The 27898-nt window shown below is 46.3% G+C and overlaps 1 long non-coding RNA gene across 1 annotated transcript in view; it reads left to right on the forward strand.

The window, feature by feature from the left end:
- The window catches only part of LOC114707652, a 104863-nt gene that overhangs the window by 64077 nt on the left and 12888 nt on the right, over nucleotides 1-27898 (forward strand). The window contains exon 3 of the long non-coding RNA XR_003736682.2: nucleotides 21131-21271. This is a non-coding gene — a long non-coding RNA (uncharacterized LOC114707652). The remainder of the gene's footprint in view (nucleotides 1-21130; nucleotides 21272-27898) is intronic.

A 27898-nucleotide genomic window follows, 5' to 3' on the forward strand; every position in this document is an offset into this window, starting at 1 on the left:
GGCTGCTCACGTGACAGGAGCCCAGGGAAAGGAACTGCAGAGAGGTCACTTCAGGAACGGCTTTACTTCTTAAGCACTTTTTCAGGTGTGTTCTTTTACCACCATCTTGTGATTTATCCAAGAAGTTAATTGCTTTGATTCTTTTCCCTTGACCTGGAGAGGTTTTTGGGTTTTTTTTTTTTTTTTTTTTTTTTTTTTTAAGATCTGAGAGAAGTGACATTTTAGTTTTCTAATTTAGAAGCACAAAGGGAGTTGAGAGAGCTGGTGAATGAGCCTGGCTCACACTTTGTGGAAAAGTGCTTGGGTTAAATTACAGACTCTCGGACCTGGGAGCAAAGATAACATCGTTAGACCTGTGCAATAACTATGATTGATAGAGCATCGAGGGCAATGTTGACACCAGTTTGTGTGCACAGCTCTGGCTTGCATATCCTGGAAAAGGTTGATGGGAATTAGGTTTGCCTCCTGTCTGCCAATCCTAGCAGCAGAAGCACGTTGGGTCCTTCATGTCGGTATTTGCTTGAATCCTTTCAGACCTATGCTTTCTGCTCAGTAATTCCAAGCCGGCTGGCTCTTGAGGGTGTGTCCATTGGAACACACTGACTGTATCCCTGGAGACTCAGCCAGGTATCAGGAATTGGCAAAGAGCTCAGCCTATGCTGGCACTGGGTCATCACTGTCCCTGTCCCCAGGCAACCTACAGGGACACCAACACTGGTTTGTTTTAAGAAAAGAGGATGAGGGTATGTGGCGGGGGTGGTGCATGGAAGGTGGAAGGCAGGAGAATCAAAAGTACAGCCATAAGGACTGGAAAGACGTCTCCGTGGTTAAGAGCACCAGCTGCTCTTGTAAAGGACCCAGGTTTGGTTCCCAGCACCCATACTGGGTGACCAACAGTTTCTTGTAACTCCAGTTTCTAGGAATCTGATCCTATGTTCTGGCCTCCCAGGGCACCCAGACACATGTGGTGCACATCTAGACAAACACACACACACACACACACACACACACACACACACACACACACACACGAGCAGTGGGGACAGTCTCTAATGCAGAGTTGAAACTTGCAGGAAATAAGCCACAGCCAGATGAGTGGCTGGCAGGACAGGGCTGTTTCTCAGAGATGCCCAGACTAATGTGGAGTGAATGGAAGTGGGGTATTAGACACATGCTACTGCAGAGACCTGGCAGGGCTGGCAGCTGTATCCACGCTGGAAAGAAAGGGATAGTTTTGTGGACTTTAGAGAGCTCAGTAAGGAGAGACTGGTGGGATGTAATGTCAGAATTAGACTGCAGCCTTGCCCTTAACTGGCCATCCATTTGGTCAAACTTGCTTCTTTAGTTGGCCAGCGCAAGGCCTTGCACCCAGTTTCAAGCAATGGCCTGCTTCTCTGTGGCCCCTTGCAACCAGGCCATCCGCTGATTTTTCTCATCTAATCTGATGTCCAGCAAATCCCAGTGACTCTCCAGTCTTCACATCTACCACCTAGGCATTAAGGGCCCATGTGACCATGCCCTGGTGTGGTGTGGTGTGGGTGGGTGGGTAGGTGGGTGCACGTGTACATGCATGTGTGTGTAGCAAGTACTCTTACTCATTGAGCTAGATCCCAGGCTTTTTTAATTGAACAAAAATTTGTTGAACATCTGTTCCATCCTTCCTGTTCATTCTTGCTCTTAAGGAACCGCCCACTGAAGTGGGAAGGTGAATAAGCCATATAGCGGCATGCACCTGTGATCCAAGGATCAGGAGATGGAGGCAGGATCCAGAACTCAGGGCATCCTCTGCTGCACATAGACGTTGATGTTAGCCTGGACTCCATGAGATCCTATTTCAAAATTGGGGGGTGGGGTAGGTGAGACCCCATAATTCCCAGCACTGCTCAGCAGTGCAACAGAAGAGGCAGAGGTGAGAACCAAGGGTCCAGAAGTCAGAGCGGTAGGTAGTGACCAGCAGGTGAGAGTAAAGAGTAGCCCCTAAAGGACATAAACACTGTGGTCTCTGTGGAAATGCCTGGCCTCCTTTCCTGGGGCCAACAGATGGGTCATTCAGCCGGTGTTTAGTGTCTTGGAGAAGTGGAGGGGCAAAGTGACACAGTTGAGAACACAGGTGAGGGCCGCATTATAGACATCACCAAATACCTACCCCATGGCATGGCCAGTCCACGTATTGGATGACCATGCCATACTTAGTGTAGGTAATGGTGTGTGTGTCAATTTCTGTGATCTGCTCATTATAGACATCACCAAGTACCTACCCCATGGCATGGCCAGTCCACATATTGGATAACCATGCCATACTTAGTGTAGGTAATGGTGTGTGTGTCAATTTCTGTGATCTGCTCATTATAGACATCACCAAGTACCTACCCCATGGCATGGCCAGTCCACATATTGGATAACCATGCCATACTTAGTGTAGGTAATGGTGTGTGTGTCAATTTCTGTGATCTGCTGTTTTATATAAAATGCAAGTTAAGCCGGGCGGTGGTGGCACATGCCTTTAATCCCAGCACTCGGGAGGCAGAGCCAGGCGGATCTCTGTGAGTTCGAGGCCAGCCTGGGCTACCAAGTGAGCTCTAGGAAAGGCGCAAAGCTACACAGAGAAACCCTGTCTAGAAAAAAAAAAAAGCAAGTTACAGTAAAATAGGCCACTTTGATCTTACGTGTGAAACAGAGACTACACAACACAGCCCTCTATATGTTTTCTGAGGGACTGGGAGGACCCACACCAGCCTGTTCACAGTGTCAGTGTAGGCTGCAATCATTTGGGGGCAATCCTCTAGTTTTATTTGAACAAAAAAAATGTTATCTTGACATTAAAATTAATTTTAAAATTCAAAGAATAAATGGAGTCATTGGCTTACTTCCTGGCTTGCTCTGGAAAAGCTTTTCAGTTAGAGCTTGCACGTTCTGAGAATTGGGAAGATATTTTCCAAGACCAAACAAAACTCAAATATGGATTTAAAAAAAAATTCCCATCCAGTCCCAGCCTGTGGAGGCTACCTTCTCCTGGCCTGTGCAGCCCATTCCTTTGGCTCACTGGTAACCAGTTGATAAAGGACACTCCTGCCCCCCTGTGACTTTGCAGAATGGCTCAGTGTCCTTCCTATGACCGGGTGGCACCCTGTGGTGGTGGCTGGCTCCGGGCAGTGGTGGTAAGTGTGTTTTTCTCTTCTCTGGCACCAAGATCATTTTCTTGGAGAGTCTCTGTGGACGTTGGCAAGTAGTTTTGGCCTCCTTCCAACAGATTGGGTTTATACCAGCCTAAATGAGGCAGGCATTTAATCAGTCACCCAGGGAACAGGCTGGAGGCCCTCTGGTATCTCCTTTATAATTAATTTTTAACATTTGTTTTCAGTATAAAATTTGGGCCTTTATCCTCTTTGAAATAAAAACATAGCATGCATATTAGACTGCATTGGCAGTGAACTTCACACACTATCCTTTTATTCCTTTCCAACTATTAACTCCTATTAAACAAGACAGAAGGATAATCAGATCCCCCTGTGCTCCCCGGCTGCCTGGCGTGTGCGGTGTCTCATCCTCCCTAATTGCCTTCGGTGGCCGAGCTCTTTCCTATCATTAGTGTGACATCAGAGGCCACTTGGCAGGGACCAGGCCACCTCCCAAGCTGTTCCCTCACCCAACATCCCCTTCCAGGCCCTGGCCCTTTCCCTGGCCCAGACACTGGGAGGTTCTGACTCACTAGGGGGTTGTTAACAAGACAGGAAAGATATGGCTGGAACTTTAACCCTAGAATTTAAACATAAACTGCTAGAGGTGTTTTTTTTTTTTTTTCTTTTTCTTTTTCTTTTTTGGTCTGTTTGGTTGACCTGCTGTTGGCTTCTGAGAATCTAAACCTAGATCAAAGAGACAAGAAACATCACAGCATTTCTCAAACCTAGTTGTGTACAAACAGCTCACAAGATGCTGTTGAGGACATTCCAAGGCCTGTGAAGTATAAATGGTCCATGCCTGGAATCCCAGCCCTTTGGGAAACAGAGGCAACAGGGTCAGGGCTCAGCCTGGAGTGTGCCATGAGTTCAAAGCCATCTTGAGATCTTGTCTCAAAAAACAACCAAGCAAAGGAAAAGGCCAAGGAGGCTGAGGGAGATAACTCAGCTGGATAAAGGTTTGCACAAAGATCCGAGTACCAGCCCCAGAAACCACATAAAAGAATTTTTAAAAAAATTAAAAAGCCAGGTGTGTTAGTGTACACTTGTAATCTCAGCACCAGGGAGATGGAGGGAGGCAGGTTCCTGGGACTCACTGGCCAGCTAGCCTGCTTGGCAAGTTCTATGCCAGGTATCTCAAAAACCAAGGGGAACGGTTTCTAAGAAACAACATTTAAGGTTGACCTCTATTGGTGAAATTATTAAGGCCACTCCATGTAGTTAAAAGGGAGGTTTATTTAGTGGTGTAATTTACAAATGAAGGGATAGGTAGGTTGCAGGGTCTGAGAAAGACATAGCGCAGTCCGGCAGTGTTCTCTGGAGAACTCTGCTCGGTCTACCTCCAGCATCCAGGGTTCAGGAACCAAGAGAGGTGGCACATCAGGATCTTGGGTCTTCAGGGTCCTCTCTTGGCCCCACCTTGTAGGCGTGACAGTTACCGAAGCCTCAATGGGGGTTGGAACTTCCAGATCAAAGCTGGAATGGCTACCCACTACAGACCTCTGCACAAGTTGTACATGCACAGGAGCTCATACAGAGCAAAGGCTAGGGATGTAGCTCAGTGGCAGAGTAGTTGCTGGGTATGAGCAAGGCCCTGACTCCAGTCCCAGCCTCTCCATACACCCTGTTAAACTCTTTGGGGCAAAGGGGAAGCCTTTTTTCTAGTCCCTCTTTTTTATTTTTCTTTTCAAGCCACTGAGGGAAGGGATATTCTTCGCTTTGCCTGAAAACATATCAAATATATCTTCAGGCTTACTGCCCTGGGCATGCTGCCACAAAGCCTTTGTACAGGTTAAAAGCAGGTGTCCTTCTGGGCAGCTCCAGCTTTGTGGGAGGCAAGGCCTAGGCCATGTAGCGCTGGATCTTAGCACCATTTACCTCTGTGACCAGGAATCTTCATGTAACCCCCAGCCCCACTGCCTTGCACGGCAACCCTGCTTACTTAGTGTTTCTAAACCAAATGGCTACCCTTGAGAAGTACCCCACAAGGGCCCCCATGTGTTAAAGAATTGTTAATGGCACTATTGGGAGTGGCAGAATCTTTACGAGTAGATCACTGGAGTGATGTCCTTGAAGGGACAATGGGCTCCCAGTTCGTTTCTCTTCCTTTCTCTTCCTTGCCTAGACGTGAGCAGTTTTGTGCCACCACACACTCTCACCTTAATGTATCACCACAGGCTCAAAACAACCACACCCAACCAAATATGGACTTAAAACCTCTAAACCTGTGAGCCAAAGTAAAGCGTTTCTCTTGTATAAGGCATTTTGATACAATAACATAATGTTAATACAAGTATCTCCATGTGTAAACATAGGCTTGGGCTTTTCTTAGAAGTGTGCTATTTTAACCACAACAGCAACCTTTAAGCTTTTTGTAGAGGAATGAGAGGCACAGAAAATTAGATTTTCCTAAGATAAGACAGTCATAAAGAAGACCTCAGCCAGATTTGTGGTGAGTAACTGAGCTGGTAGGGAGTCATTTAATTAGTGAGACCATGGGCACTTCCTTGTCCTTCCCTCCCAGAAAACTGTTAACTGAAGAGCTTGGGAGAGATCCCACAGCGCAAAAGTGAGCTGTAGGCCTCCAGATGATGGATGAGGAAGTGCTTAGGAGACACCAGGAGACCTGAGGAAAGGCGTGTGGCATGGCAAAGCATTAGTGATTGCAAGTTCATTATTAGCAAAAGTCCCTCTCTCCAGCCAATGGGCGGGACGAAAAGTCTCATTTCTCTTTGCATACTGTGTAGAAATATCAGCAGAATGCTGGAACAATGACAATTGGATAATGAAATTAGAGTCACCAATGACCCCTTACTCAGTTGTCATAGCCCCTCCTCTAGTAGCTCACCAGTCTGCCTTCTGGGATAAAGAGCTGCCTGGAGCAGAACCCTGACCTGGCAGCCTGAGAGGGGCTGGTGCCAGTTGCATCTGTTCCAGGGCCCACAAGTGTTATCACAGGCCCACAGGGCTACTATAGCTCAGCTTCTCTGGGCTGACTCAGTGGGTCCCAGAGCTTCAGGTGTCACAGCTGTGTGTCTGTGTTCTCTGCTCCCCAGGTCTGGGGTTGGTTGAGTACCTCCATTCATCTGGCTCTCTTTCCATGGACCAGCAGGTAACCAGGCAAGCTCTGCTTACAGCAACAACAGATGAACAAGCTAACACATCTGAGTTTTCTTAAGACAAGGACTCTGGAGCAGCATACCATCCACCTGCCTCATTCTATTGGCCAAAGAAAGTTGCCTGGGCAACCTAAAGTCAAGGGGCAGACAAGGATGCCCCCCACCCTGTGAGTGCGAGGGCAAGTTCTCAAGATAGAGGAAGGGGATAGAATGGGAGCCAGTAATGTCCCTGCTTCAGCTCCTCATCCCTGGAGACTCACTCGGTGGAGCCGCCCTCCTCTGCTTTCCCCTGTGGATGGGGAGATGTGGAACCCCTCCTCCATGGACTGTCCTCACAGCTGTGCTTTTCTACATGGCTCAGAATTCATTCAGCAAGCTGCTCACACGTGCAGGGGAAATCTGTCTGACATCAAATGTTCAGTTAGTTGCAAATGCACTTGAAAAGCACCTTCTAGAAACAACTCTCTCCTCTTTGAGATTACAACTCAGTTTTGATCCCTTCATATTTGGCACATTCTAAACTATCTAGATTGCCTTTCCCATAACGAAGGTGGCTCTTTCTCCTCCTCTTTAGTGATATTGCTCCTTCTCAAACAGAATCAGAAGGTAGAGGATCCCAGCCACCCTCATTTTCTCCTTCCTCAGCTCAGGCAATGGGCCCTGCATTCACCTTCTTTCTTTCTCCTTTTTTTGTTTTTGTTTGTTTGTTGTCAATGTTTTGCTTTTCTGAGACAGGGTCTCTCTGTGTAGCTTTGGAACCTGTCCTAGAACTCACTATGCAGCCCAGGCTGGCCTTGAACACATAGAGATCCACCTGCCCCTGCCTCCTGAGTGCTGGGATTAAAGGTGTGTACCACCCCTCCTCAGCTGGATTCACCTTCTGATATGACCACCAGAGGGCACACAGGCAACACCGTGTCCTTGATTGCACCACCCCAGGCTAAATGCAGTTGAAGGGGGTCATCTAGCCTGGTGGGTCCTGAATTCAGGCATTAAAATGAGCTGTCAGGGTTCTGAGCCTGGGCCTATCCCAAAGCACAGGTTACTAAGCTGTTAATTAAGGTTTAGGATGATGTGGTAATAAGTACAGGGGTTTTGCTCATTGCAGTTCTATGATCCAAGCTCAGGGGGGGAGCTGAAGGGTAAGATCTTCTGGAAACTGCCAAGTCACTTGAGCTTCTGGACCATTCCCATTGGAAATGATGAACTGTTCCAGAAGCTGATTCCTGCTCTCCTTTCCAACATGATTTGGATGTGAACTATCCCCCACAGGCTCATACGTTTAAACACTTGGTCCCCAGCCAAGGGTGCTGTTTGGGAAGGTTTTGAAACCTCTAGGAGATGAAGCCTAGTTGAAGGAAGCAGTGTGATTTATTGCTACGTACTACTTCCTGTCATGTCTCTGCTTTGTGATCTGCCTAGATGTGAGCAAGCACCTTACGCTGCCACTGCCACAGCCATGGCTGTTTCTGATGTCAAGACTTCCTTGCCATGTTGAACTGTGCCCCTTAAACGTCAAGCTGAAAGCAATCACTCTTCCCTTCTGTTGCTTGAATCGAGTATTTTATCACAGAAATAAGACAAGTAACTAGCATCCTGGTCAGTAAGACTTGGCAGTGTTGACAAATGTTATGCAAATGTCTTGTTAAAGCAAGAGGTTCTCATTCCAGCAGCATCTGAGTCCTGTGTGTCCCAGGTCACTCACTCGATTTCCATGATCCTGAGAGTCCTCTGTTTTAAGAGTCCCAGATTTTTTATTTGTTTGTTGTTTTAGGTTCATGCTACTAAATCAATTCCTTTTCAGGCTTTGAGTTCTTACCAGGCCTCAGAGCAGTGTCTGCAAGTGACATCACACCCAAAGCTGACTGTGAGGGCAGAGGAAGCTCTCACCCCATCATCTGTGTCATTTTAATGACTGTGAGGGCAGAGGAAGCTCTCACCCCATCATCTGTGTCGTTTTAATGGTTATCTTGAAAGGGTCTGAGGGCAGGAGTTACAGGCACTGCCTTAGACTATTCCCATTTCTTACACTGACCTTCCTGCCCGACCATTTTTGTCTTCGGCTTATAAAACCAGATAGTTGAATTAGGTTACCTGGAATCTTAGGGCTCAAGGTGAGATCACTGGAGCTTGTTAGATCAGATGCTGGGCTCTCCCAAGGGTACCACATTGAACACACAGGTGATGAGTGAACACACGGGATAGTGAGAGGCATTGTCTATGAGGTGTCTTCCAAGAACCTGAGTCTATGCTTTTGTGGCCACTGTGGCCCCACTCTTCATTTTCTGTACTTCTGACCTCCTCTTTTAATCCTCTACTGGCTGCTGGCCCCTCTTCCCAGGCGACTCTAGGTTGTGCCAAGTTAGCACTAAAAGCTAACCAAGATGGATGGGTTCATGAGGCCACTCAATGAGGGACTGAGGAAGAGTTGAGGCAGTGGTGATCCTCTGGACAGGAAAACATTGTAGGGCAGCCTTGTAGGAACAGAGATGGTGGAGAATAACCTAGTCAACTCTTTGCTTAATCCTTCTTGCTGCCATAGGGACAGTGGACTTGAGTGGGCTGCAGAAGGGAAGGGAGCCTGGTGAAAATCATTGCTTTCTCCAAGGCAGGATGTAGTGAGGCATCTTGCACCTTAGGGCAGAGGTGTGTAACTGTTGCACAGCAGAGTGTCACATGAGGGATGACACAGAAGCACTTTAGTGTCTTCAGAAAAAAAAAAATGTGTATATCACAACCTATATTCAAGTAGAAATTGCAGTGTGTTTAATCAGCTGTAATGAGGCCAGGTTTATATAGAAACCAGGAGCCAATTGAAAGTTGGGCAGTTGAGAGGACAGTGGAAGCTGGAGTGCCCTTCAGTGTGCCTTCTTCGGCTCACAGGGGCACTGTGAGACTCAAAAAGGCCGATTTATATCTATGTCATGTCATAAAGTGGGAGGACTGTGCGTGTCTTTGGTTTGTGGCCTACCCTGTTGGATCCTGCATGCTGAGGGGTTTGAAGAAATGCTCAGGTGGAGTAGCCACCCCTCTGGAAAATGGTGTGATTGGGGCTATCAGGCCAAACTGCTCGAGAGTTAACTGTGTCTTTTGAGGTTGTTCAAGCCAGCCAGAAGTAGGACGTGATTAATTGTTAATGGTAAGTGGGACAGAAAGTAAGAGTCTGCAGGAAATGAGAGAAAGGCAGAGCCCTTTGGGGTTTTCCCAAGCAGTCTAGACTCTAACGGGATGATCAGGAGTGGGACAGAGCCTCCACGGGGCAGCAGCAGGGGGAGGGCTGCCAGGACTGAAGTGGAGAGGGTCTGCTGGCTGTCCTAGCTAGGAAGATGTCGGTCGCTCATCTAGATTGTATGCCAGGACATAGCGTCCTGGGGACCTCAGGAAGTGTCTAAGCTGGGCTGACATTCCAAAGTGTCTTTGTCACAGGGATGGATTGATTGGAATAAGAGGTGGGAATGGAGAGGCCATCAGGAGGGCAGTTTAGGGGATCAGGACCTTGAGATGGGACATGGAAGGTCCGTGGGCCCCCACATTCTACACCAGTTAGGGAGCTTGGGAGAGTACTCTCCAGACCTGATTTAGAACGAGAAGTCTGAGGCCCTCCCCATCTGACTCCTGAGATGCTGTCAGTGGTAGAGTGGGTGGTGATGGCAGATGAAAACCTGGACAGAGCAAGTGATACCACTCTGACCAGCTAGGGGGACCTACCTGGGACATTCTGAACTTGCCATGTGTGCGGCTGTGAGAGGAACTGTCTACGGGGTGTAACAGAGAACAAAGGAGAGAGAAATGGCCAGTGGGACCTTCAGGAATGTGATGTGTGGAGAGCAGCCTGGTCGGCCCCGGAGGCAGCAGAAGCCACACTGGCATTGCATTAAAAGGTTTATAAAGGGATTATGAACCAAACAGAAGGAACTTGCAGAGATGAGGCCATGTCTAGTCGTGGAACTATAGTGACCTGCAGGTACCAGAGAGAGCTGCAAAGATCTGAGCTGATGAGTCTGTGTAGTAAGGGAACCTGAATCCTGGCTTCTCTATGCTGCCAGGAGGGGAGGAAGCCCTTCCTGTCAGCCTCCCAAAGCCACAGCAGGGTGACAGAGGGAGAAGAAGGAATGCAGAGGTGGGAAGGGAAGCATCACAGTCAGACTGTCAGGCGAGGGAGCACTGAGCGCCCGCCCGCCCGCCGCCGGCCCGCCAGATGACACAGTGCCAGGAAAACAGAGAGGGCGAGTAGAGGCAGATGAGTCCTGGGCAACCCCAGCCCAGGATGGATGGAAACTGGAAGCCAGTGTGACTCTTGTAGTGACAACATGGAAGAGAAATCGGGGTCATGACTAGAGGACAGCCAAGATGGAAAGGGGTAGGTCTGAGTCCCGGAGTCAAGCAGAATGTGGTCAGCCCTCCCTCCAGAGTAAGAGTAATAATGATAGAAGATGTATACCCACATAACCCATGTGGCTGAGCTAAGGGTGAAGAGTCCCAGTGGCCTCCCTGCAGCTGAGGAGGCTTTCTACCCTGTGGTGTTCTTATGAAATTAATAAGAATCAGGCTAGGGGTGTAGTTCACTTGGTAGAGTGCTTGCCTAACATAACTCGAAGCCCTGACTGGAATCTCCGCCCTCGGGAGATGAAGGCTGGAGAATGAGAAGGTCAGCATCATCCCTGGCTACATATCGAGTTCAAAGCCAGCCTGGAGTACATAAAACCCTGTTTTATGTAGAGGAGGGGAGAATAGGAGGGGGAAGGAAGGAAGAGAGAGGGGGTGAAAGAGAGGGGATTAACAGGAATCCACAATGCCCAGACTCCTCTCTTGTTCCCTTTCCCTGAAGAGCTGACCCAGCTCACAGTGTAGACTAATTTACTTAAATCACCTGATGGGAAGCAGCCCATGAGAACCTACACAGGGATAGGATTCCTGCTGTTCTGTGGGTGCACATGGGGATCTTGTGAAAAAGCATTTCCCACAGTTGGTTTGTCTAACCAGTTCTCAGGGAGATGATGTTGGTCTCTGGAGCCACCGTGAGAAACTAGAAACAAGATGGGTTTTTTTTTGTTGTTGTTGTTTTTTTGTTGTTGTTGTTGTTTCCCATGATTAGAATTTAAAAAATAAAATAAAAAAGTCAAACATGAGGTAAGGTGATCACAGGATGGAAACTAGATGGTGAACATCTCCCTGAGGAAACAGCTCTGCCACCCTTCAGAACAAACAGCCCTGCAGCCCCAGGAGCCGGGCTCCACTGGGACCTAGAAATGCGGCCACATGAAAGCCAGAGAGGATGCAGGCAGCAGGCTTCATGCTCTCAGTAAATTACCTGTGAATAGCAGGGGCATGGTAAACAGCATGGCCTGTGGGTTGCTGATTTCCTTCTTGAAATGGCACTCTGCTTCACAGCCAGACATTTCCCCAGCACCACCCTCTCCTGCTGCCTGCTGCACACTCGGAAAGTGGTTTCCTCTGGCTCCTTGGGGTAATTTGAGTCGAGAATGGAGGCAGATACTTCACAGCCTCCCTTAACCACCTCCTTAGCACCACTACCCATGAGGCAGGCAGGCCTCACAATCCCTCTGACTGCCACCAGCAAATCTGAGCCCATTGAGCGTCTTAGTTGAAGAGGCTGTTGTGGTTTTTCTGGTTTTAAAAAGCAAAAGGGTTGGATGGCAATTTCTCAAGCCCTGGCTGTTAGCCTCCTTCCTAAAGACAGACAACCTGTGTGGATTAAAAGCTGAGATTTGCCAACTAGTTGTTTCCTATGACTGCTTAGCAATGAGCTGAACGCTAGAGATGTGGTTAATGTTCTGAGAACAGGTATTTTCAAAACTTAAGTCTATGGAAAAGAAAGCCTGCTGTCCAGTCTTCTTCTACCCACTTTTGTGTAGCAAGTTAAAACAGCAGATCTCCTCACCCATGCCTCCCGGAGGTGAGCCACAAATACATAACCTTTCTTCTTCTGTCATCTCTTAAATTACCTTTGATTTTGCCTTTTGAGGTGCCTGGGGGTGGGGTGTGTTTTGTTTTCTAGCCCATGATGGTCTTGAATTCATGGCAATCCTCTCACCTCAGCCTTCTGAGTGCTAAACTTTCTAAAAACCAGGTGGTCCCTTTTGTCAGCCTTATGGTCTTGCCACACGTGGACTCTGTTTTCATTTCATCTCTTTCCCATTTATGTTCTATGCACCCAATTAAACTGACCAAGCAGAACAAGGTCACCCATCATCTCTGACTTATGCTAGATTATGGGAGCTTCATTTACTTCATGAGGACCCCACTTTATCCTCCATTTCAACCATCCTACAGGGATGGAGCTGCTGTAAGCTCCCAACCCAATTCTTGCACACAGCACAGCCCTCTGCTGGGTCAGATGCCCCTGAGGTTAGGGTACAATCCATTCTCATGTCATAGAGATGTCTGGGGGGTCGTGCCTGAATCCTCGGCAAAGACTAGGTATCAGGTCTACAGACTCCAGCACCCAATCCCTAACCAGTAGCTACTTACATTTGAGTAAAGATGCAGCCCCAAATCCGTGGTCATTTGGGAAGTTAAAATTAAAATAGCCTCTTAACTAAAGCATTGTAATCCAACAACATCAAGGTCTTGATGTAGAAGCAGGGTCCATGTACCTTTCAAGTGTGGCTCACCAGCATTTGCATCTAGGTGCAGTCCTTCAGTGAGCAGCAGCAGGCCCACTGATGACACCATGGACTTTTCCAGGTACACAGATGCAATGAGAGGTTAGCACTTTTTCTGAGTACTTGATAGCCTCAGTCTTGAGTCCTTGCCTTGGTTCTAGAAGGGTCTGCATGGAGTGTATCTTTTTATGTCTGATTGAGGCGGGTGTCTAGCCCATGAAAGTGCCAGGCCTCTAAGTCAGAGAGCTGTGAAAGCTGGGTGATTTCACTGAATGAGAGGATGCAAGATGGGGCCCATGGCTGTAACTCTCTGCATTGTTTAAGCCCTACATGGGGCTCAGTGGGAAGGCCAGAAGGGGCATCTAAGACATGGGCCCTGTGTCTAGGGCCTAGGAGTCATGGGCATGGTGTGGTCATGGCATGGTGCTTGCCACATTTGCTTTATATTGTGTGTAGGAAGCCAGGGAGGCAGGACAGCTGAGAGCAGGGACACATAAGAAGGAGGTGGCAACTGGTAGGAAACTGAAACCAGGCAAGGAGTCAAAGCCCCAAAGGGATAGTGCACTGCAGGGAGAGGTCTCTCCTGTAGTGGACAAATGGGAGCCTGTGGGGGCCTGATGTGCCACAGCCAGGGAGTCTTCAAGAGACGCAGGCATGTGATCTCGCAAACCACAGCCAACATCCAGAGTCCCACATTCCCTCCCAGCACTCAAAGGTGTTTTATTTATGTATATTAAATGGTACAGATGATTGTCTTCACTGTGACATTTTCATGTATTTTATATATGTGTACATTATACACACATGAGCGCACGTGCACATGCACACTTAAACTGATGCCCTCTCTTTGTGCCCCTCCTTCCTGCTGGTCTCTTTGATGCATTCTTACTGAATTCTCACCATCCTAACTACCCTCAGCAGTAGGTTTATAATCTCCATATAACAGGTGGAGAAACCTAGACCAAGAAAGGCCAAGGACTGGCTCCAAGTTACATATCTAGGTGAGAGATGGAGAATGAAGCACACTGTGTCCTCTGAGGGACTGCGTCCCACCCCTGCTCCCACTCCCACACCTGGCTCTCTGCAGCAGGGGAACTGTTCCCCCACCCTGGAAAGCCACATGCCCTGCAGAATCCTTGGGGCATGGATAGTGTGTGGGGTCTGTCCCTCCTTCAGCCACAAACTCTAGTGTCCTGGAGCCACATCAACTTCAGCATCCCATGAGGTGCCTTCAGGAACTCTACCAGTCACTTTCTAGGTGGTCTGAGCTGCACTTACCATGAATGGTGCCCAGAATGTGCCACCTCCAGCCCATGAATACCACCCAGAACCCTGTAGCAGCACACCAGGGAATTCCAGCCCCTTCTAAACACTCCAAGGCAGCTGGAGACCGGGTATAGCAAATTAAAACAATTGAAGTCACATCACTTGTGCCTCTCTGAAGTGAGCCATAAATACATAAATCCTCAAACCTGCCATTCAGATCCCACTAATAGGTTTGAACCTCAGTCTGTAGCCCTAGAAAGCAGCTGTGAGGAGCAGAGCAATAAATTGGATTGTTAAAGTGCAGGGTAGGAAAATGATTGCAGCGTTTTTACAATTACCTGGTTTCCCTCTGTCCGTGGAGGGAAAAGTGCTCTCTCTCTCTCTCTCACTCTCTTTGTACGAAGTAAAAACTGTGTCGGGTTAAGTCTGTGTGGCCATTATATCATCACAGCCTAGCTTGTATTGATGATTTGATACCTCAAGGCATGCAGCCGAGCAGTTTACCCTCTCCACCTACTTTAACTCAGCCCAGCAGAGACAAGGTTCAAACCCAGGACCCAACCCTGACTCCAGGACCTCCTCCCCAACAGCGCCAGGGTTGCTTTCCGTTCCATGAGAAGAAATCAGGTCAGCTCTCCGCTTTCGAATCCTGTTCCCTTGCCATGCTGGAGTTCCTCCAGCAGTCTCTAGATATCCCCAACTCAAGCAACTGGTTCCCTCCAACCAGAGCATCCCCACTGGTGTGCTGGTCCATCACTTTGTACCCAGAAGCTGCTGTTGTCATTTGTCCCTGACTGCCCCTCCCCATGTTTTTAAGAGTCTCATAAATGAACTCTGCTCCGTTTTACCCGAGACAAGCCATTTTCTATTTTTTGCTTTTCTACTTAAATTTTCAAAGAATCTAAAATAGCACTTGCCAATTTTTAACCGCCTCTTCTTCTGAAATATTTAATTCTTCCTTGGGCGGCTTAACGTTTTGTCATCCCAGGATTAACTGCCATTTTTGAAGGCAGTTTATTAACCTAGAAAGGCAAGACTTTGACCAAGTGGCAGAGACAGGTGGGACTCGAGACAAGGAGAAACAGGGAGGCCGCCTGCCCATCAGCCAAGCTGGGGCCGTGGCTTCTATTAAATGCATACTGGGTTTTAAAAAGCAAAATTCCCTAGCAAAAACCGATTTTAAGGGGATTAATGCTGGATGAATGAGTAGTGGGAAGGATGATAACGAAAACACTTAATTGGCAGAGGGAGCATCAACCGCGGCTAGTGCACAAGCGCTGTGTGGATCTGAGGAATAGGACTGAGAACAGATCCCAGCTCCCAAGTTCCCAGCCCTCAGAATGGCCTGACCAAGACTGGCCAAGATATCAACTGTTCTAGCTGCTATTTGTCTTAATTGTCTGTTTCTAAAGACCTGTGGGAGAAGACAGGAGGGTAAAAGCATTTGAGACATGAAGGCTTTGGTAATCTCTGCCTTTTTTTTTTTTTTGATGGTCTTAATCAAAGCCTTGGTTTTTCATCTTAAGTCAGTAGGTCAGCTGGTGCTGCTCTCCAGCATCCCTGGGGCCCTTGCTTATGCATCCTAGCCTCACTTCCCACCTTTTGTGCTTAGCTCAGGGGCCTTTACACATCTGTGTCTCTTCTTCTCTTCTGTCTTTATTTTATGCTCACTTCAGCAAACTGATCTCTTGTCTGTGAGATCTTTGCTTCTTTAACCAGGTTATCTCACCCACAGCAGTTGGAGGAGGAAGAGATGTTTTCTTCTTTAATCTCAACTTACATTGTTTTTCAAGAGATTTCTAGTGGCCTGGAGAGATGGTTCATCCAGTAAAGCATCTGCTACCCAAATGTGGTCCTAAGTTCAGTCTCCATCACCCATGTGACAGCTGGTGAGGTGGAAACAAAGAAAGCCCTGGAGCTTGATGGCCAGTAGGCCTGGCAAAAGAGAGAGGAAAATAGAGAGAGACAGACAGAGACAGAGAGACAGAGAGAAAGACACAGAGAGAGACAGAGAGTCAGAGAGAGAGAGAGAGAGAGAGAGAGAGAGAGAGAGAGAGAGAGAGAGAGAGAGAATGAGAATATGTATCTATGTCAGGAGAGGAAACGGTCCTTCAGGCTGGTGTGGGAAAATGGGACTTGTCAGGTGAACTCCAAGGTTGATTTTTTTCCAGTACAGATGGGGCAGAGATAAATGGCTTAGCCCTTCCACTGGCTTAAAATGAAAGTGTCTGGAAATTTTAAGAAAGACCATTAGGAGGCCACTTTTAGCACTCCCCCCCCCCTACACCCTCGAGGCTGGGCCCTACATAAGGCAGAGAATACCAAGCCTCATTCCTACCTTGTCTCGACATCCTTAGGTAAAGGCAAAAGTGAAGGTTTTCCCAAGGTACTTCACAGCTGGTTTTGCCCGGAAAGATGGACATCCCTCCTTGGATGGCAGTCCCTCTGCCCATGTTCTTCCACTCTCTGCCATCCCCTCAGGTTTTTTTTTTTTTTTTTTTTTTTTTTTTTTTTTTTTTTTGGTAACTGCAACCAGGCACAGGATGGAGAGGGGTGTGGAAAAGGCTCCCAATCTGCAGTTATCTAGGGCTCAGGATGCTCCTCTATGCCTCAGTGGATTTAAGTACCTGGGTGAACCCCTCTTTTAGGAGCTTTCTCTAGCTGGGTGTGGTGGTAACTGGTCCCAGCTCCTGGGGAAACTGAAGCAGGAGAATTGCTTGAATCTGAGTTTAAGGTCAACAAATGTAGCTCAGTGGGTAGTGTGCTTGCCTACCATGCATGGGGGTAGATCCCCAGCACCCTTTGAATAAAGAGGCGCACACCTCTAACCCCAGCACCTGGGAGAGAGCAGGGCCAGGAGTTCAAGGCCAGCCTGGACTACATAGTGAGTAAAGGCTAGCTACCCGAGACCCTACCTGACAAAAAGGAAAAGAAAAGGAGAAGTAGAAGAAAAAGGGAAGAGAAAAGAAGCACCCTTCAAGACTTGCCCTAAACTGAGTAGACAGAGCTGGAGAAAGGACATGGTTACACAACTTGGTCAAGTAGTTCCTGAGCACCCACCATGCAATGTGTTTGAGAGCCGCTGCTCTCAAAGCAAACGTCTTAAACGTGAACTTTTAGTCCAGGCCTGACCCAGGCTTCTTTTCCTATAGTGAATATTGGCTTAAGAAGCACTAAGGAATGTACATTTCTAACACACAGGTTGAGGCTGGATGTATGATTCATCACAAACCATGTTCTCTCAATGGTTGCTAAAAGAAGCCTCCTTCCCTCTGAGCCAGCCCCTTCCTCAGCCTCTCACCCACGCAGCCTTCCTGCTGCATCCCAGTTCCCTCTTGCTGAGCCGGCTTCCCTCATCACTGTTTTCAATGTTGTCCCCAGTGTTTTTTTATTTGATTGTGTTTGTGCCATGTGACATCTGTCAGCCATGTTCTCTCTCCAGAGGTGGTCCGGCAGCTTCTGGTCACATTCTCCCCAAGAAGGTTTAAACTTGGGCAGTAGGTGAGCATGTACTCTTGGTCTCACTCAGTAAGTCTGCCCTTTTTACAAGGCAGCAAAGGCGTCCCGGCCCACTGGGGTTGCTTTCTTGTGCTGAGCAGATTTTTTTCTAAAAGCAAGAACACCTTCTGAGGGCTGGAGATGTTTCAGCAGCCAAGAGCACTGACTGCTTCTGTAGGCTGGAGATCAATTCCCAGGTTCTACACTGAGCAGCCCACAACCAGCTACCTATAACTCCAGCTCCAGGGATCCTCCGGCCTCCATGGGCAAGCAGGCATGAACGAACGAACGAACGAACGAACGAACACGAGAGAAAACACACACACACACACACACACACACACACACACACACACACACACATGAATGCATGCACACACATATATTCTTTCAAGATAAAGTCTTACTAGATAATGCCCTCAGACTTGTGACCCTCCTGCCTCAGCCTCCTGTATGCTGGAATTACAGGCATATGCCACTATACATATGTGCTTACATACATACATTCATACATACATGTGTGTATGCCCAGTCTCATTTATGTGTGAATTACTGAATTGAATTACTTACCCTAACATTTCTCTGGGTGTGGATATATATATAATTTTAAGTTAAGAACTCCCTTATTCTAGGTTGCTTCTTTCACCAAGTGTTGTTTTAGAAATTAAGTTAGGCCCTTCCACAGTGAAAATGTTGGTCTCCAAATCATTAACTACAGTGAATCATTAATAAATATCTACCAATTTTTAAACTTTTCATGTTTGAGCAAAACAAGTATAAAGTTGAAACAGTGTCAGAAAGCATAAAGCAGGACAGCTGTGCTGCCACTGACCACTCCTATCTTGTAGAGAGTAATAAGGAAGATACCTATCTCCCCACCATGCTTTCCAGAAAAAGAAGCATGCTACGATAGAAAGCAGGAGCATCTCATTTGGTTTCTGACTCACCCACTGACTGGGAAATGTTAGAATCAGTCATTTAATTCTTGATATCACTTCAGTTCTGCCTGCCTCCCCGGGTTATTACATGCTTCCAAGGGGTTTGTGGTGAAGGCTCCCAGAAGAGCACCATGAGGTATGCTCTAATGTAAACTTAAAATGTCCACAATGAAGGTGTTACTATCTTGTCCACTTTGCACATGGATGGACACAGGCCACCTGAGCTGAACACATTTGAGAAGTGATCTAGCAGGAGCACAGAGATTAAGAAGAAAATTAATAACATAATAAGTAATTTGTCAACATCATTTCCCAGGTGCAAGAAGAAATTTACATCCTGGCCCGCAGGAAGCAATTGATTTTCTAAAACGACACGGTCATCGAAGATGGCTTTACAAATGTGTTTGCCATGTTTTGGAACACTTAGGCAAGGTGTGTGAGCAGGAAGGACTGTTCACTTTTAGTTAGGTAGATCCTGCTGGTATCACAGGTCACTGTGATTTTTAGTTACCTGACAGTCCCTGGGCTTGTTTTGGATGTCACCTATTCTTTTCAATCCAGGGTCAATCACTGTTTTGTCAGAGGTGACCTGGAAATCAGGGAGGAAACAACAGCCGCAGTGTTTGGGGCTGCACCCAGGCCTGGTAGCTGTCCTGACTGAGTCAGGTTTATCTATCAGGCATCCTCTACTCTCTGCCTCTTAGTTCAGTGGAATGTGGATACAGGAAGACTTCCTAAAAAATATACCTCTCAAGTTGTTGGGGTATCCAGGTTCCTCCAGCTTCATGCAGCAAACAGAAAAGCTTTTGATAACCTCATGTCTCTTCAGGAGAGCACAGAAGCGAAAGTGTACTTTAGAGACTGCCAGAGGACAAAGAAAGTGCCAAGTCCCCAACCATCTGCGTGTGGGACCCTCCAGCTTTGCTTCCTCGTTCTCTCTGCCCCTTACTGGTTCGTTACAGTAATGTGTATGTTCTTAGAATACCACTTACTTCCATTTCCTCATTTATATTTTCAAATGTACTACTAGTACTTTCACATACATGCATGTTATAATTTTGAAATCAATCCATGTCTGCAATGCCCTATTTATTCCTAATTTTGCATTGTTCAACCTTTTTTAAGTTTTAGTTTTCTGTTTGTTTGGCTTTGTTTGTTTGTTTGTTTGTTTGTTTTAGACTCGCCTTTTTATTCATTTTGACATCTTTAAGATCTAATGATCAAACCAACTTGTTTCTCTTTCATCATCTTTTTCTTTATTGAATCCCTTCAACTTTTCAATTTTTTTTCTTGAGCTAACAGTGATATTCAGGCTTCTCTCCTTGCTGGGTGCATTTAAAGTTGGAGTCTCTTTGATGCCTCCTGCAGACTTTGAGCTGAGTGCTATAGCCATTCATCACAGTACTGTCTCTAATTTCACCTTTGATTTCCTTCCATAAATTACTCTTGAGTTAGAGCTCCAGGAAGCCTGGAATATTTCTCTTTTCAAGTAAGTTTTATTGAGATATTACTTGTGACCTAGTACTGGTGAAATTTTCAAGGTGTCCTGTGGAGATTTAACCACCAATGTGTTGTGCTGTTATTTGAGAGTTGAGTTGGAATCTGAAAACCACCCAGTTCAGTGCCTGTATATTCAAGCCATCTCTCTTTGCTGTGCTTGATTCATGGGTTTCTGAGCGAGAAGCCTGGCAAGTCCCTCCTCTGAGCTCAGGTTTCCCAGGTGCCCCCTCGTGTTTTAATCCAACCCACATAACAATGTTCACTTTTGTCCTGGGATTCTGCTTTGGTCTAATTATATCAATGCTTTTTTCCTTCCTTCCTTCCTTCCTTCCTTCCTTCCTTCCTTCCTTCCTTCCTTCCTTCCTTCCTCCCTCCCTCACTCACTCACTCCTCCCTTCCTTCCTTCCTTTCTTTCTTATTGATAACACACTATGTTTATTTCCAATTATTCCATGCCATAGCATTTTAAGTCCCTTTCAGTGTAGCATATAGGTGGTTGTATACCTTTCCATCTGAAAGTCTGTCTTTTAATAGGAGAACTGTAAGTCCTCTGTATTGTGCCATTGGTATATTTAGGCTTATCCCTGTCATTTATTTTTGTTTCCTGCTTAACTTAACATGCTTTTTATGATCATCTCCTTACCCACCTTTTCTGTTTCACTGTATTCAACGGGGTTGGTTTGCTTAAGTAGCATGCATGAGTGTGTGTGGGGGGTGGGGTGGGTGTGGGTGTGTATGTTTGGTAGGAGAAGGTGATTTAGAATTTCTATATTTTACTGATATACTTTTGTTACTTAAAGCAGGATATTTAATTCTTGCCATTAATAGTAAAATGCAGTTTTATTCAGAATTTGTAGCTTGCCCTCCCCTCAAGACAAAACCCTGAGCACATTTTTACATGTTCTTGATTCCCAAGGACTCTTTTTGCTCTCAGATTGCTCTTTTCACAATGGCCTGTTTGTTTTTCTATGCAGTATATTACTAAAGATTTTATTTCCTTTCTCTAGGAAGGGAAGAAAACATATGTGCATGGTCTGCCATCTTGAACCAGAAGTCTGAAGAGGGTTCTGAATGCTGCACACGAGGATCTCAGAGTGAGGGTGACAGACCCCAAGAGCATCTGCACCATAAACATTTCCACAAGAAATGTGAGTTCCTCATAAGCACAAGTCAGACACAGACCGGAAGGATGGGTTGTGTTGGGGTACAGTAAGGACTGAGTAGAGGCTGGGTGGGGGGCTGTGTTTGTACTGGCGTCCACAGTCCCACATGCTTAGCTGCCACTATGCACATGGAACTATTAGCAAATGAAATTAAATACTTCAGTTGCCTAGTAACTAATCCAGTCTAAGAAAGAAGCAAAAATAGAATACATAAATTTAGAACTTTTAGGCCACATGCCAAGCAAAATATTCTTGCTTGTATCCTTTTGATTATCTGCAACTTGAATGGAAGAAAGTGTATTTTAGTGTCCAGGAGTGTGTGTGTGTGTGTGTGTGTGTGTGTGTGTGTGTGTGTGTATTCCTTACCAAAAGTGAATTCTCCTCAGTGGTTGAACATACGTAAGACGTGGTCTGGCTTCTAGAGCAAATGCCACACTGGCCCTCAGAAGCCCAAATAGAAGCTACTAATAACTCTGGAATGTGTTTTTCTGACATAATTAAAAAACCAAAGGCATTATATGATTCCATCCCTGTTATATTATGGGAAGAAAAACAGAAATCATCTGTTTTACTTAATGTCATATAAAATAAAAATATCATTTCTCTTCCCAAGCAGTTTTTCTAACAGGACCCCAAAAGTTAGGAAACAGTTTAACTTTTTATGTGACACAAATAGCAATCACTGGGGTCACATGATACTGGCATTTACAGAAATACCACAATACACAAATAGGTATTGTAGTAATGTTGGTTATTTCCCATGTGGCTTTTGCTTCCTTGGAGAGAAGCATGTGGTTATGGCTGGCATGTTTTAGAACTGAAGGAAAACAAGAGTGTTGGAAAGACTGCTCAGTGGTCAAGAGCACTGACTGCTCTCCCAGATTACCCAGGTTCAGTTCTCAGCATCCACATGGTGTCTCACATCCATCTGTAACTCCAGTTCCAAGGGATCCAGTGCCATCACACAGACAAATAAATATAAAATAAAAATAAATACTTCTCAAAAAATTGTAAAAAAAAAAAAAAAAAAACTCTTCAGGAATTCATATATCTTTTAGAATTTCAGCATCTATTTACTGAGAACACAAAGTATGCACAGTTAGGAAAGTGTGATAATGAGGTGGGGTAGTCTCGGCTCAGCTGTTTGCTGTATTGTATTGGCTGCGTTGGTACAGTGTCAGGGTCTACCTTCTGATTCTCCTCCTTATCCCAATGATGTGCTTTACAGTAATCTATCTATCTCCCTCCCTCCCTCTTTCTCTCTCTTTTGGTTTTTCGAGACAGGGTTTCTCTGTGTAGCCCTGACTGTCCTGGAACTCACTCTGTAGACCAGGCTGGCCTTGGACTCATGCAGATCTACCTGCCTCTGCCTCCCAAGTAAGTACTGGAACTAAAGGTGTGCACCACCATCACCTGGCCATCTCCTTTTCTCTGAACCCAGGCAGTAAGTAGCACAGGCTGCATTTGCCCGGAAGGTCTCACTTGAAGCCTTTCTCCTCCTTCACACCTCTCTTCTGGTGCTGAGGAGCGTGATGGCCCAGGCTCTGCTGCTGAGCCCCAGCTCCTACCCCTACACTGGCATTTTTGTTGTAAGAACTGAGAATGTGGCTCTAATTGGATTCTTCTACTCTTTCCCCATGGTTAAATAGAAGACACACTTTTCTTTTTTTACATTTTTTAAAGATTTATTTAAATGTGTGTGTGTGTGTGTGTGTGTGTGTGTGTGTGTGTGTGTGTATACCTGCATGTATATATGTGCACTTTGTGTGTGCCAAGTGCCCAAGGAGGCCAGAAGAGTGCTTCATATCCCCTGGAAGTGGAGCTACCAGAAGTTGTGAGCCACCATGTGGTTCTGGGAACTGAAGCTGTATCCTCTGGAAGAGCAGAGTTGCTTTTAACCTCTGATCCATTGTTAGTCCCATGGATGCAAGGAGAAATACCACTGACCCAAATCACCATGGCCAAATCAGTTAAAGCAAGCTTTATTATTCATGTGCATAGGCTCTCTCTCCTTAAAGGTGGGGTTCAAGACATAAGCACTGGACATGGGAAAGATAAGGGTTTTTAGTTTAGGAGTAGGGGACCCTTCAGACAAGATCAGGCACGTTCAGGGTGGAATGGCTGTAGATAAGTAGGGAATTTCTAAGTGGGAGATTTGGCAGGCAAATAGGTAGGGATATAAAAGCAGAACAAATGCATAATAAATTGGTCATAACAACCCCTAAAACAAAGACATGGTTGCAAGGTGGTCTTAACAACTTTAAAACAAAGACATGATTACATTCCTGGACCAGGCAGTACAGAGCCATTTGTAGTTAAGGTGACAGGTGGGGCAGAGCCCAATCCTTGAGAAACAGACTTAATCATGAACATGAATGAACCTGGTTGGTCTTTATTATAAGATGGCTTTATCTAAGATGGAGACAGGCTGGTTTTTCACCTTCTCTCCAGCCCCAGAAGGCACATTTTTTAATCATGTTGTGCCGTGTTCCCATGTGTAATCTAAGCCCTTTATGTGATTATCATGTTCAAAACAGGTAGCAAAGATGAGTCCTGTCACTAACGTATATCTAAGCTAGGCATGGCTCTCAGTTCTGAGTGTCCAACCACCCTGCTAGCCTAGGACCCTGTGCTCAGGCTCTGGTCTCAGCTCTCATGTGTCACCACTCAGCCTGCAGCAGACATCCCCTGACAAGCATGCAGGGACTTGATCCAACATAGAAAAGCAGGCAGTTGGCTGAGCATGAAGCCAGTTTTTTTTTTTTTTTTTTTTTTTTTTTCCACTCCTGTGTGGAGCTGTAGAGCTTGAAAAAGAAGCGGTCGCTTCCGTTTGCAAATGAATCTGACCTTCTGTCCATAAGTCTAGTTTTCATAAGAATCTTAACCATTTACAGAAAGGTTGGCTGGTCAGTTGAAGAGCTAAGAATTTTGAGTAAAGGTCACTGGTAAGGCCAAAAAATTAGTAAATAACAGTTGAAAGAGAAGTCCATGGGTGCTGTGTTCCAGCTCAGTGGAAGAGAGCTTACCTAGCATGGGTGAAACACTGGAGGAGGGGGATGGAGATTTATATTTAAGCCAGGGAAATAAATATATAACCTGCAAGTCTTCAATTGAATACACCTGGTTCCACTATACACCTGGATTTTCAGTGATAGGTTAGGAAAGGGTTTTGTGGATGCTATGTGTGCGCACACACACAAATTTATGTGTGTGTTGGATTTGAAAGAAGTGTTTAAAGAACCCCCTTGCCCTTAGAACAGGAATTTTTAGTATCTGAGTCTTCTAAGCCATGAATTTTCACTGACCCTGGGTCATTCTCACCCACAGACACCGGCACGTGTATGCGGTGAGTTCCAGACAGCACTAAGAGACCCTTCTGCCCTCTTGGTTCAAGCATGCTTTGCTTGGCATCCAATTTCATTCTTTTCTCCTGCTGTTCCCCTACCCAACCATGTTTCTGCAGTAACTACCAGCCTTAAAAGAACAGGCTGGAAGCAGCACAGTCAACAGGCTGTGACACCCAGTTCACAGCGCAACAAAGATAAACAACAATAGGCTTTTTACCCTTGACATAATTTAGAGTCGATTCTTACCTGCTCTGCATCAGCTTCCATGCTTACTTCTGTGCAAATACCAAAAGTACGGAGAGCAGCTCTGAGGAACAGTGATGCGCCTTCCCGTTTTCATTCACTCCTTCATCCACCCAGCAAGCTGATTCAGCATCTGCTACATGCTAGACGCTGAGCTTAGCATTCGAGCTCCAGAGCTGAGCAAGTCAAAGAACCCCCATCCCTGTGGATCCTCTGTTCCTGTGGAGAGATATGATGTGCCTAGTGCAGAAATACAAGAGATGGGCATAAATGCTATGATAAGGATCGTGTGCTGGGTGAAAGTCCACAAGCAGCAGCAGGACCTTCTGCAGGCTCGGGTCTGGCCTCTGCGGGATAGTCTGCCTGTGGGGTTGGAGCCGGCACATCTCTGTTCAGGCCTCCTGTCTGTTCCCTCTTTTCCCTCGGCTGGATTTGAGGTTAGTTTGCAGATAGCAGTGAACAAGGTCTAGGAGTTCTTTGCAGACAGTCTGTAGAGGCATCAAGCTTTCTGATAGCCAGCTCTCAGAGGCAAGGCAGAGTGGCCATCTTGGATTGAGCCTGGGTCAGGGGTCTGAATATATCCATTTAATAATCTGTTCAAGAAGTTAATAGAGCATATTTATTTAACCTAATTCTTACATCAGAACTATGGTCAGCTTGATACAAATCTAAACATACCTGGGAAGAGAGAATTATAATTGGGAAAAATGCCTTCTGTAAGATTGGCCTGTCTGCAAGTGTGTGGGGTATTGTCTTGATTAATGATTGACGTGCAAGGGTCCAGCTCTCTGGGGGTGGTGCCACTCTTAGGTGCCACTCCTGGGGGCAAGGCAGTAAGTGGAGTCCCTCTGTGGCTTCTGCTTCAGTTTCTGCCTCCAGAGTCCTCCCTTGAGTTCATGCCCTGACTTTGCTCGGGGTCGAGTGAGACCTGAGATAAACCCTCCCTAAGTTGCTTTTGGTCATTGTATTTTATCCAGCAACAGAAACCTAACTGAGACAACAGTGCTTAGATTTAGAATAGATGCCGCCTTGTTCCTGCTGTCGGGACATTGTGTGGCTGGTCAGTGTTGGTCAGTCTTCACCGTTCTCATCCATCTCCCCAAATCCAAGCCATGCATTTATTTATTCTTCAAATTCGGAAGGTAAAGGACTGCAGCTATTGCTTCAAACAGCAAAGTCATTACTTCTTCACATCTTGATGGTGACTCTTCGTTGTCAGTTTGGCTGGTTTAGAGTCGCCTGAGATCTGCACTGAGTGTCTGTCTGTCGGGATGTTTCCAGAGAGATTGACTGAGGAGGGAAGGACCACCTGGAGGTGAGGCGTGCTGTCCTTCAGGGGTCCCTGATACATAAAAAGTGAGAAAGGGAAAGCTGACTGTGATCAGACACATAAGGCCCCTGCTGCCCTGCCGTCCCCAGCATGATGCACTGAATGAACCATTAAATCATTAAATCACAAGCCAAAGTAAGCCCTTCCTTCCTTAAATTGCTCTTGTCAGAAATTTTGTCATGGCAATTAAAAAAAAAAAAACTAATTATGTCTTTTTAAAATCACCTAGGTAGCATGGATTTGATACCAAAGGAGGGGACAGCTGTACCCATCAAGGTTTAATTAGAAACATTTTAAGTCATTGAAATGGGTTCTTTTAGCACCGACCTGGGATGCTTGAATTATGGATTTAGCTGTGAGCCATTTTATATCCAGGGTCTCCAAAGCAGATATGCTTTCCCCACAACTTGATCTAAGGCACTCACCCAGCAGAAGGAGCAGACAGAACCACTGTATCCAGCCCGGTTCCGCCTGGCTTCTGCACAGGCTTGCACAGTCAGAAATAGACCCCACCAGCCCTTCCCACACAAAGCTCATGATTCCCTGTACCTTTTCCCTGTCACAAGAACTAGGGTTTCCCATGACATATGGTTGGCCCACCTGAAAGGATTAAAAAAAGAAAGGCAAAGTGGGTAGCCTTTGGTGGACCCTGCCAAGGTGTGCCAAGGTGTGCCACATGCACAACAGAGTTAGCACAAGAGGTTTTTTGGGGAAGGGGAAGGAGGAAGGGGGAAGTGAAAGGCCATGTCTGAGTGGGGACATGAGAGAGGCAGGCAGACATACAGACAGAGACAAGAGAAGCAAGAGAGGTAAGAAAGGAGCAAGAGAGTGAGCTGTGCCTGGCGGGCACTTAGGGAAGTGTCCTCATCCAGAGAGGACAGACCAAACGAACATAAAATAAAAGATCTTCCCTGTGAGAGAGGAACCCTGTTTGTTTTTACACATGAAAGTAATTTGAAACACAAGTTGACACTGTGTTGCAGATGTCACATGGACACTGAGTCCTGACTGTCACCATTCAGCATGGCTTGTAGCCTCCTCTTCGAGACACATCCCGCACCCCCGCCCCAGCACACAGCCCTTGGAGCTGCAGTTAGATGGCCACAATGTGGTCCCCTGGGAAATGCCACTTATCACACCGCATTAAAAGCAGTATGTCGAGGCTCATTGTTTTGTGTTTTTAATCTCAGACACCAGTGCAGAAGCCCAAGATGTTTATTATAATTTTGCAGACACCACCAACAAAAGCTTTACTCGTGAAGGAAAAATTAAATGTTAAGGCTGTGTGGATGATAGGGGAGGGTGAGCCACGGAAGGCTGGGAAGGATAGAGAGGGGAGTGTCATTTCCTTTAGGCAAGAAAAATAGGGGTGAGCCATAAACACAGCTTCCTTTTCAGGCTGGCAATTCTTACAGTAATGTGTTTTGTCAGGCAAGTCCTCAATACAGATTAACATGAAATACCGAGTGAGTTCCACCTCTCGGCCTGGAGTGTCTGCGAACAATGAGGAGTGTTTTGATGAATGTCAATTAATGACACTCACACTCTTGAATTCAGCCCTGGCAGCCAGGACTGGAGGCCGGGGGAGAGGCATGCAGTGCAAAGATGGGCCAGGGAAGGTTGTTCCAAAGTGGACCAGAAACAAAATCAAGATGCCAAGATGGGTGACCTTCCAGGGTAATCAGACCCAAA

Source organism: Peromyscus leucopus, chromosome 7, assembly GCF_004664715.2.
Source record: "Peromyscus leucopus breed LL Stock chromosome 7, UCI_PerLeu_2.1, whole genome shotgun sequence".
Taxonomy (NCBI): domain Eukaryota; kingdom Metazoa; phylum Chordata; class Mammalia; order Rodentia; family Cricetidae; genus Peromyscus; species Peromyscus leucopus.